Below are 12,528 nucleotides of genomic sequence, written 5' to 3'. Positions count from 1 at the left end.
GCTTCAGGGCATCTCATGCAGATGAGTGCGTTTTTACACGTAACACCAAAGATGATACAGAACGGATGTTGGTTCATGTGGATGACCTCCTATACGTAGGGCCTGGGAAGGAAAGGTGTGATGAATTTGACAAGGCCCTGGGGGAAAAGTTTACCCTGAAGTCCTTGGGGCGGGTTGACAGGTACCACATATCTTGGCCACTAAAAAGGGATTTGCATTATCCCAAAAAGAAGAAAATTGAAGAATTGTTGGCCAAATGTAAATTGCGGAGTCTAACCCAATGCATAGCCCCATACAAAGTGATTACTACGGCCACAATCACAAAGACAGCCCTGACTTCACAGACAACAAATTATATAGATCTGTGATTGGCTCCTTGCTATACATTAGCAATTGGAGCAGGCCTGACATAGCTTTAGCCGTGAATCTATTGTCCAGGCACGTGGAAAACCCAAAGGAATTTCACTGGAATGCTGTCAAGAGGGTGCTTAGGTACCTCAGGGGCACTGCCGATGCCCTCCTTATGCTGGAGGCAGAGAAGGGGAAGCCAGCCCAGCTGTCCGCTTACTCGGATGCAGATTGGGCTGTGACACCAAGAGTAGACGGAGCACCTCTGGTTTCCTCATACTGCTAAATGGCTGTCCTATCCATTGGCATGTTAGGCAGCAAAAATTTGTTTCTTGCTCCACAGCCGAGGCAGAATATGCCAGCCTATCAGACACTGCAAATGACTTGATTTGGTTCAATGCTCTGGTAACAAGCATTTGGGCACCTCCTACTCTGCCCATCCAAATTCAGGAAGATAACACGGCCGCAATGGGATCTCAGGGGCATACGCGGTGGGCTCTAGGTCCCGCCACATAGACATCCGCTACAAGAATGTCAGGCAGCTTGCCAGAATGGGGTTTGTACACATCAAACATTGTAATACAACCGACCAGTTAGCTGACCTGTTTACAAAACCTGGGCCCATTGACCGACACAACCTTCTGTGTAAGTGTTTGTGTTTGGTCCTGTAAACGATGCATCTGTATGTCTATGACACCTGCTCGCCCTCTCAGACATATTCACCGTCACCTGTCATTGGCTTGCAAGAAGGGGAAATGTTAGGTGTTTTGTGCCAGCCATGGCAGTCTCTTCAAAGGCCACCAGATGCGGGCAAAGAGGCACCTTTGATCCCACTGGTGGGTCAAGGGGCTCCAGCCCCTGCAGCCCCATTGGGGAAAGTTAATGGCCCTCCGGCCCCCTCACACACCTTGTAAGGGAAGGGCCAGGGGCCCCTATAAGAGCCCTTGCACAGGGGCTGCTCCCCCCCTTTTTGCTTTTACCCCTTTTTGCTTTTCCTTTTTTCCCTGCTCTTGTTCTAGTCTCCTATGGGACTGACCCATGGACTCAATCCAGGCATGGATGCCTCCATGCTTGGGAACTTACTTTACTCTACTTTTACTTCTAAATAAAGACTTAATTTGATTGCATCCTTGCGTGCTGACCTTTTCTTGGAAGCGCCCTCAACGAACCATCGTTCTTCATGAGATCCCTCACAGATACAAATCCATATGCCGCCAAATAAAAATAGAATGTGTCAATTACCACTGCAAACAGGAGGAAGAGTTGCTACACACGAATTCCAATCGTGCCTTCTATAATTTTGTAAACGCCAAACTTAAAGACTCAAAAACCATTCCACCTCTAAAAGGGCCAAATGGTGAAGATTGTAACAATGATGCCATTAAACCTAATCTCTTCAACGCTTTTTTCAGTTCAGTCTTTGTCAACAGCAATGGCATACAGTATCTCCCTCATCTCCTAGTCGTACCTCATCCAATTGCAATGATCTAATCCACATTGATTTTACTGAAGATACCATCATAAGGGCACTACACAAACTAAAACCATTTCTATCTATTGGTCCTGAGGGAATATGTGCCTTCTTTCTTAAAAAGCTTTCCTCTACCATAGCTGAACTCTAAGCACCATCTATGAAGTATCTTTTAGAATGAGCTCCTTGCCTCACCTATGGTCATTAGCAACAGTCATACCTATCTTCAAAAAAGGTGAGCCCAGCCTTGTTGAGAATTATAGACCAATCTCTCTTTGTTGTGTCACGTGCAAAGTCATGGAATCCATCATAAACCAATCCATCACCCTCCAATTAGTGACATATAACCTACTCTCTGATAAACAATTTGGTTTCAGAAAAAATTTGTCATGGAATCTGCAACTCATACACTGCAAAAACATCTGGACCTCTCAACTCGACCAGGGCAAAGCAATAGATGCAATTGACATAGGCTTCTGTAAAGCCTTTGATTCAGTAGTGCATGGCAAACTACTTCTGAAACTAAAATTTTATGGCATTTCTGGACCACTGCATAATTGGTTAGTAGCATTCCTGTCAAACGGTATAATATAGAATAGAAGGGAAAAATTGAATTTGATTAAGATTAGAGATGAGGATGAAGGGTAATATTGTTTTTTTAAAAAAAATAGATGAGGAATAAATATGGCAAAAAGAAAATATAGAAATTGTAAATTTAATTGAAATGACTAAACACTGTTTAAATTTGTGAACCGGCCAAATACTCTGTTCAAAGAAAATACATTGTATGTTTGTATCTGTGTTTCTAATTATTGCTATTTATTCATATTTGTTCTCTTTTATTCTTTAAAGTTTAACAATTCATTCTTTATCTTAATATCTTTATTTTTGTTTGGGTTGGCTTTCTTCCCTTTCATCTTTTTTATTGTACAGCAATCTTTCTCCTCAAACCTACCACCCCTCTCTTTTCTTTCCTTCTTACTTTCTCTTCCCCCCCCTCTTCTTCTTCTCCCTACTTCCTCTTCCTTTCTCCTTCTCCTCCTCTCTTCCTCCCTCTCTTACCCTCACTCCTACTCTAATTTCCCTTCCCTTTCTTCATCCCTCTCTATTGCTGTATCCTTTTATGCATATGGACTACTCAGAGGGCTGAAAAAGTTATTTTTGACTGGTCCTCGCACTTTTGACCATTCTTCAAACTTACGACTGTCCTCACATTTTACGTTTTTGCCCTATCTTGTCCCCATGGTGAAGAGAAGCAGTTGTGAAATGAGTGACACGGTTGTTAAGAATGCTACAATGGGCATGATGACCAGTCATAAGTGCGAAGACCGGTCAAAAGTGCAAGGACCTGTCATAAATCAGCCCTCTGGGTAGTCCTTTTGTGCACATGGACTACTCAGAGGGTTGAAAAAGTTATTTTTGACTGGTCCTCGCACTTTTGACCAGTTCTCGAATTTATGACTGTCCTCACATTTTACATTTTTTGCCCTATCTTATCACCATGGTGAAGAGAAGCAGTTGTGAAATGAGTGACATGGTTGTTAAGAATGCTGCACGGGCATAAATGTGAGGATGGTCATAAGTGTGAGGACCAGTCAAAAGTGCGAGGATCTGTCAGAAATGACTTTTTTCAGCCCTCTGAGTAGTCCCTATACACATAGCTATGGCCACCCGGTCACATGACCAGCTAGGCACACCCACCCAGTCACATGACCGCCCACAAAATAAGCCACGCCCACAGAACCGATAGTAAAAAATTTTAGAACCCACCCCTGGTTGGGGGTCACCACAACATGAGGAACTGTATTAATGGGTCGCGGCATTAGGAAGGTTGAGAACCACTAACCTAAACTATGTAACTGAATGGTCAAACAATTGGCAACTTCAAATCTCTGCTAACAAATGCTCAGTCCTGCACATTGGCAATAGAAATAAGAACATCAAATATTTACTGGCTGGAAACGATCTAAAAGTTGACCCACACTGTGTCAAGGACTTAGGAGTGCTCACTTAAAAAGATCTAAGTCCCAGAGCTCACTGTAACATCATTGCAAAAAAGGCATTAAGAGTTGTCAATCTCATTTTACGAAGTTTTCTCTCTGCTAATGCTATACTTCAAACTAGGGCATATAAAACCTTTGCCAGACCTATACTGGAATACTGTTCACCTGCCTGGAATCCTCACTGTATTTCAGACATCAATACATTAGAGAGGGTTCAGAGATATTTTACTAGATGAGTACTCAAATCTTCTGCTCAAAATAAAATTCCCTATACCACCAGGCTTGAAATCTTAGGTCTGGATAGCCTCCAACTATGCCGTCTACATTCTGACCTATGCTTAATTCATAAGATTATTTACCAAAAAGTCCTACCTGTAAATAAGTATTTTAATTTCAACCGTAATAACACAAGGGCTATCAATAGATTCAAACTCAATGTAATTCGCTCTAATCTTGATTGTAGGAAATATGACTTCTGCAATAGAGTAGTAAATGTCTGGAACACTCTATCTGATCCTATTGTTAGTCTCGCTAATCCCCATACCTTTTACCTTAAACTGTCTACCGTGTACCTTTCATGTTTCTTAAGAGGTCCCTAAGGGGCGTGCATAAGTGCACCAGTGTGTCTACCATCCCTGTCCTACTGTACCCATTTATATGTAATCATTCTATGTGTTTATGGCTATGTTTTTCCTATTTATATCTTTTTATTTGTGCCAATTTTATATATATAAACTAAATGGATGGATGGATGGATGGATGGATGGATGGATGGATGGATGGAAGCTTAAAGGTCTGGCAAAGCCAGAAAACAACATAAAGCTGTCAAAACATTTGAAATATACTCAAATAAATACATTGAATGACTTCAATAATTTTATTCAACAAATAGCTTGATTTCGGTGAACCAAAAGCTGCTTTGAAACTTGGCCAAACTGTCCCAATCACAGAAATGCACAGCCTTTCTGAATACTACATTAGGACTGTATATTCATAATGCTCAAACAGTGCTGAACATAAAAGCTTAAGGAATATTCAACATAAGGATCTCAAATGTTATCTGTAAATGTTAAAATGTTTCAATACATTCCCCTGTTGATAGAAGAGATACTGAATGTAAAATATAGGAATATACATTATTCCAAACTAATTAATCCCTTATGATATTTTCAGAACACTCCAGAATGTGGACTAAGAATATAATTGTATTAAATGTGACTTAATAAAAGGAATTATGAATAACTGAGCTGAGGAAAGGATAGGAGATACAACTCCGGCAGAAGCCATCCTGATACATGAAATAGACTTTGGCATTTCCAATTGAAGAAACAAAAAGAAAATAAGAGATGCTGCAAATGTTAGACCAATGATTAGACTCTGTCAGACACTGTGCTACAATATGGGAAACAATGCACAATTGGGTAGATCCAGGGGAGGAGACGGGGGTAGGTCTTGAGAGCGTTATCTGGGAAGAGTTTGACTCTGTGGCTCCTGAGGACATGGACAGGATTCTGGGCAAGCTTAATGCTGCCACATGTTTATTGGACCCGTGTCCCTCCTGGTTGGTACTGGCCTCCCGGGAGGTTACACGAGGCTGGCTCCAGGGGATTATAAATGCTTCTCTGAGTGAGGGTGTCTTTCCTGCTGCCTTGAAAGAGGCGGTTGTGAAGCCCCTCCTCAAGAAGCCTTCCCTGGACCTGGCTATATTATCAAATTTTCGTCCAGTCTCCAATCTTCGCTTTGTTGCGAAGGTTATTGAGAGTATGGTGGCGCGACAACTACCCCGATACCTGGATGAAGTTGTCTATCTGGATCCGTTCCAGTCGGGCTTCAGGTCACGATACAGCATGGAAACGGCATTGGTCGTGTTGGTGGATGATCTCTGGAGGGCTCGGGACAGAGGTTGCTCCTCTATTCTGGTCCTATTAGATCTCTCAGTGGCTTTTGATACCATCGATCATGGTATCTTACTGCACCGGCTGGAGGGGTTAGGAATAGGGGGCACTGTGCTTCGGTGGTTCTCCTCCTTCCTCTCTGACTGTTCACAGTTTGTGTTGGCAGGGGGGCAGAGATCGACCTCGAGTCAGGGGTGCCGCAAGGGTCAGTCCTCTCACCCCTTCTGTTCAACATTTATGTAAAACCGCTAGGCGAGATCATCCGTGGTTTCGGGGTGAGTGTTCATCAGTATGCTGATGACACACAGCTATACATCTCCACCCCAGACCACCCCAATGATGCCCTTGCTGTGATGTCCCGTTACCTGGAGGCCATGCGGATCTGGATGGGGAGAAACAAGCTCAGACTCAACCCCTCCAAGACCAAGTGGCTGTGGTTTCCGCCGTCCCAGTATAGTCAGCTGGTACCATCACTGACAATTGGGGATGAGATCTTGCTCCCCACAGAGAGGGCCCGCAACTTGGGTATCCTCCTGGATTCACGGCTATCTTTAGAAGATCATTTGACAGCTGTGGCCAGGGGGGCCTTTTATCAGGTTCGCCTGATCCGCCAGTTGCATCCCTTTCTGGATCGGGACGCCTTGTGCATGGTCACTCATGCCCTAGTCACCTCCCGTATGGACTACTATAATGCTCTCTACATGGGGCTCCCCTTGAAAAGTACCCGGAGGCTCCAACTGGTCCAGAATGTAGCTGCGTGGGTGATTATGGGCGCAGCTCGTTGCACCCATGTAACACCTCTCCTACGTGAGCTGCATTGGCTCCCGGTGGTCTTCCGGGTGCGATTCAAGGTGTTAGTTATCACCTTTAAAGCGCTCCATGGCTTAGGAACTGGGTACCTACGAGACCATCTTTTGCCACCGGCAATAGCCTCCCACCGGCCAGTTCGTTCTCACAGGGAGGGACTACTCAGGGTACCGTCAGTCAAATTATGCTGACTGGCAACTCCCAGGGGGAGGGTCTTCTCTGTGAGGGCTCCAACCCTTTGGAATGAACTGCCCCCTGAGATACGAAATATCCCTGATCCCCGTGCTTTCCGCCGTGCCCTCAAAACCCTGATGTTCCAACAAGCGGGGTTAAACATATGAACATGTGAATGTTTTTAAAATGTTATCTAATTTTAGGTTCTATTTAATTGGGCCAAACTATGTTATGATAATAATTTTAATTAGCAATTTTATGATGTTTGCGTATGTATATTTTTCTTGACTGTATACCGCCTTGAGTCCTACGGGAGAAAGGTGGTATAGAAATATAATAAATAAATAAATAAATAAATAAATAAATAAATAAATAAATAAATAAATAAATAAATAAATACATTGGTTTTAGTCAAGAGGCTAATTAATTAAAGCACGGAAACTACTTTGGTCACGCTGATGGATGATCTCTGACGAGCCCGAGATGGGGGTCATTCCTCCATCTTGGTGCTACTTGACCTCTCAGTGACTTTCGATACCATTGACCATGGTATCCTTCTGGGACGACTAAGGGAGCTGGGAGTGGGAGGCACCGTGTGGTTCTCCTCCTATCTCTCTGGTCGGTCACAGTTGGTGTTGGTAGGAGGACAGAGGTCGACCCCTAGGCCTCTCGTTTGCAGGGTGCCTCAGGGCTCGGTCCTCTCTCCCCTCCTTAAATCATCTACATGGAGCCTCTGGATGAGATCATCCGACGATACGGGGTGAGGTATCAGCAATACGTGGATGATACCCAGCTGTCTATCTCTACCCCGTGTCAATTCAGTGATGCAGTGGATGTGATGTGCCGATGCCTGGAGGCTGTGAGGGTCTGGATGGGAGTCAACAGGCTCAGACTTAACCCAGACAAGACCAAGTGGCTGTGGGTATTGCCTCCTAAAGACTATGTCAATTGTTCATCCTTGGTTCTGGAACGGGGTGAGAAATTGTCCCCCTCAGAACAGGCTCACAATTTGGGTGTCCTCCTAGACTCACAGCTAAGATTAGAGCAACATCTGACAGCTGTGGCTAGGGGGACTTTTGCACAGGTTCACCTGGTGCACCAATTGCGGCCCTACTTGGATCGGGAGGCTCTCCTCACAGTCACTCATGCCCTTCTCACCTCACGGTTAGATTATTGCAACACGGTCTACATGGAGTGTGAACACTTGAAAAGTGTTCAGAGACTACAGTTGGTCCAGAACGCAGCCGTGCGAGCTGTCGTGGATGCACCTAGATACACCCACATTACACCAATTCTCTGTGAGCTGCACTGGCTCCCTATTGGTCTCCGATCACAATTCAAGGTGTTGGTTATTACCTTTAAAGCTTTACATGGCTCAGGGCCAGGTTATCTTATAGACCGCCTTCTGCCGCATAGTTCCCAGTGACAGGTAAGATCCCACAGAGTTGGTCTCCTCCGGGTCAGCTAAACAATGCCAGCTGGCGGGCCCACGGGGGAGGGCCTTCTCTGTTGCTGCCCCAGCTCTCTGGAACCAGTTACCTCCTGAGGTCCAGACCATTCCTATCCTATTGGCCTTCTGAAAAGCGGTGAAGACCTGGCTTTTCTGGCAGGCCTGGGGCTGTTGATCTCGCTCTTGTGATCTGGCGAGATCCGGCCATGAATGGCGTGAATGAGTATTTAATGTTTTTAATGTTTTTAATTTTTAAATGTTTTTTTTATAATGATTTTTTAAAATGTATTGTGAGCCACCCTGAGTCTGCAGAGAGGGGCGGCATATAAATTGAATTGAATTGAATTGAATTGAATTGAATTGAATTAAATTAAATTAAATTAAATTAAATTAAATTAAATTAAATTAAATTAAATTAAATTAAATTAAATTAAATTAAATTAAATTAAATTAAATTAAATTAAATTAAATTAAATTAAATTAAATTAAATTAAATTAAATTAAATTAAATTAAATTGTAGAATATTTATTACAGTTTACAGTCTGGCACAAAGATGTAAACCATTTTCAGACATAGAAGATGAGATAGAAATGCAAAATGAAAATGGACTAGATATGGGAGTAGGATTGCATCACGGTCAATGGCAGTGAAAATAGTTGATTTCATTGCAAAAGAATTCAAAGAAAGATTCAAAAGAATTCAAAGAAAGTTTAAAAGAACTATGCAATTCCTGACAGTATTAAAAAAGCTAAAGATATTGTCAGAACAATTGCTGTAAGTTCAGCAGAAGCGGAAAGGGGTTTTTCAAAAATGAACCTCATATGTTCAGAACACAGAACTCGCCTGTTTCCAACATAACCATCCTGATGACCATTAGTGTAATTGGCCTCTAAAAGAATGGGATCTATTCCTACCATCAAAAAATTGTTGAGAGCACATCATCACAAAGCTGATGATTCTCGAGTCAAGATGAAAAAAATTGCAAGTGAGGAGGGTGCCAATGAAAGAAAGTGTCAGCTTTGGAAGCCATATTAGGCTGGAAGCTTCAATGCTGCCATCTCCTCATGTGTGGGAAAATAGGAGGGGGGATTTAGGAGAGAGGGTTAGTAGACATAATAGCATTCTTCCTGTTGGTCAAGGTCAGGGCATCCAGCATCTGGAGAAGGAGTGGTCGGGGGGCTGGGTCAAGATGGAACGGATGTTGATTGGAGCAGGTGATCGATTGGGGAGAAAGGGGATGGTTTTGGGAGCTTTGACTTACTGAAGGAAAACCCGGGCTTTTCAGATTCGGGATTTCCCAGATGTGCCAGTTTGCCTATTCTAGTAAAGGGAACTTTGAGAAATGCTTGCTTCTGCGTCTTTACTTGGAGTTTGGGTTTTTCTGGAACACTGACAGAAAGATGTGGAAACATCATAAAGTTAAAGACAAATAACACTTTCATGTAAGTACTTGTGTACCTCTTTTATTGTTTTGTGTACTTCTTTTATTCTTATTTAAGTATTAAGTGCACGAAATTAAAAACTTCCTTTTTGTATATCTTCTTTTTGCAGGTCATTCATTAGGGCAAAGAAGTCAGTGACGTTGAAGACACACAACACTTTTATCGTTCTTATGTAAGTACTTGTGTAGCTCTTTTATTGTTTTGTGTACTTCTTTTATTCTTATTTAAGTATTAAGTGCACGAAATTAAAAATTTCCTTTTTGTATATCTTCTTTTTGCAGGTCATTCATTAGGGCAAAGAAGTCAGTGATGTCAACTTGGCTATGCCCACCCAGTCACATGCCCACCAAGACACCCACCCAGTCACATGACCACCAAGACACGCCCACCAAGCAAATCATGCCCACAGAACCTGTAGTAAAAAATTTTGAAACCCACCACTGCTTCACTTGTTTAATGAGGAGATCCAATTTTACTTCAAATGCCTTCACATGTGAAAGCATATCACAGATGAGCTCCCCCTTTCCTTGAAGTTGCACATTCAAACTGTTGAGTAGCTCTGTTACATCTTTCAGAGAGGCAAGGTGCCATTTCCATTCTTTATTTTGAGCTCTGGTACTTCTTTGTTTTTTGAAATCAGAAAACCAGAAACCTGTGGAAGTAACTCATAGAAATGTTTCAAATCTCTTCCTCGTCTCAGCCAATGGACTTCTGTGTGGTACAAAATATCTTCATAGGCAACATGTAGCTCAGATAGAAATTCCTGAAACTGCATGTGCCCTAATAAAGTTAACACAAGACACCACAACTTTCATGACAGAATCCCACTTCAGTGATTACACAGTGCTTCTTGATGAATGAGGCAGTGTATGGCTATTGGATGCGAGTGGTTGTGTTTATCCATCTCTTTGTTAATGCGTGCAACCACTCCTTTCATACATCCCACTATGTTAGGAGCACCATCAGTTGTCACACTGGATAGTTTAGCCCAGTCCAACTCCAAATCATTCACAGTTTGGTGAATGATTTCAAAGATATCCTCTCCTATTATTGTTCCTTTGATGCTTTTCAGTGCAGCAAGCTCCTCTGTGACTTCATGTCCCATGAATGAAAATTAGAAGTTGTGCAGAATCACAAACATCATTTCTTTGATTGAATGCCAATGAAAAATAGCAAAGTTTATTTTAATAAATATTATTTTTTTTAAAAAGTAAAATAGCAAAGTTTTTCTTGCAGAATTTTGCAAATGCTGATACAAATTGTCCCCCATTTCTTCAATCCTTCATGTAATTATAGGTCCTGGAAAATTCACTGTACTAAATAAATCAGTCTTCTCTGGACAGATCTCTTTGGCAACAGAAAGAAGGCATTCTTTAACAAATTCTCCCTCTACAAATGCCAGTGCACACTATTAGCTTGGCAACTTGAAAACTTGCTCACCGTGATGAAATATTTATGTACTTCTGCTTCACAAAAGCATTTTGCTGAGTTGTCAATCCATTTTTCAGTTTTAATATTTTGTCTTTTCTTGCTTGTCTAACCAAGCAGTCATATTTGTCCTTATGTCGAGTCTCGTAGTGTCGACGCAAATTGTATTCCTTGAACACAGCCACTAAATTCTGGCATATCAAACAGCTCTTTCCTTGTACTGCATGAAAAAGTAATCATAAGTCCACTGTTCTTTGCAGATCCTGCACTCAGATTCAATTTTACTTTTCCTTGACATAATTGTTTCCTAGGGATTAAAAATTGCTATTAGTAAGATACCAATAAATACAGCACTACAAAAAATAGGGATCACTATAGCACAGAAGTAATGGCAGGCTGTGAGAAGTTGTCAGTGAATGTCCTTCCCCTCCCTTCTCCTCCCTATGGGCCCGCATGGTTCCTTCCCCTTTTGTTCCAGGCAAAGGCTTCACAGCGCTGCTGAGGATCTCTTGCAAGCAAAGAGTTAAAAATTAAAGTTTGGATGTGATAGTTCAATTCGTTTTGCTTCTGGGAGTGTTTTATTTGCATGTTTTATATTCATCAATATAGATAGGTGTTCTCTTACCATTTTCTTGCTTATTTTAAGTTTTATTTCTAGTTTGTCTTTTACAGTAGGTTTTTTTGGTACATTGGGCTATAGCTTCTTTTTGCATGAAGACTGATGAGAAGAAGAAGTAAAGCAGTTCTGTTTTCTCCCTACTGCCTGTTACTTCTTTGCCGTATTCTCTCTTTAGTGGGCCTACTGTTTCTTTGACTTTTTTTCTTATTGATATGTTGAAAGAAACTTTTTAAAATTATCTTTGACTTTTGTTGCAAGTTTTTGTTCATTCTGATAATCAGCTTTAGTTAAATGTCCCTCTTTCCATTTTTTTTGTACTTGTCCTTTTTGTCTTTTAGTTGGTTGGAGAGATCTTTGTGCAGCAATGCTGGTTTCTTCTTGAATTTCTTGTTTTTCTTTTTCAGTGGTATTGTGCTGGACTGATCTTTTATGATCACATTTTTCAGAGTTTTCCATGCTTCCTGAGTTGTTTTCCCCTTTAGGATTTTCATCAATGGAATCTTTACGAGACTCTCTCTGAGTTTGTTAAAATCAGTTCTTTTAACATTTAAGACACCAGTTGGATTATTTTCTATTGCTTGTGTTTGCATTATATTGAATTCCAGTCTGACATGGTCACTCTCACCCAAGGTTCTGGCAACTTCAACCCTCTCTATCACTTCTTCTCTATTAGTAAGAATTAAGTCCAGTATAGCTTTACTTCTAGTTCCGTCTTCTTCCTTTTGGATGACAAAGTTGTCAGCTAGGTTGGTTAGAAATCTGTTTGTTCTCCCACTCACTGCAGAGTTGATCTCCCAGTTGATATCTGGATAGTTAAAGTATCCCATTACTACTGTGGTATGCTTCATATATACATTTGTTAACTGGTTGGCAAAGAGTTCATCTATTTC

The sequence above is a fragment of the Pantherophis guttatus genome, chromosome 5 (genome assembly GCF_059756535.1).
Source record: "Pantherophis guttatus breed Tessera chromosome 5, ASM5975653v1, whole genome shotgun sequence".
Taxonomy (NCBI): Eukaryota; Metazoa; Chordata; class Lepidosauria; order Squamata; family Colubridae; genus Pantherophis; species Pantherophis guttatus.
This window is presented reverse-complemented; position numbering follows the sequence as displayed.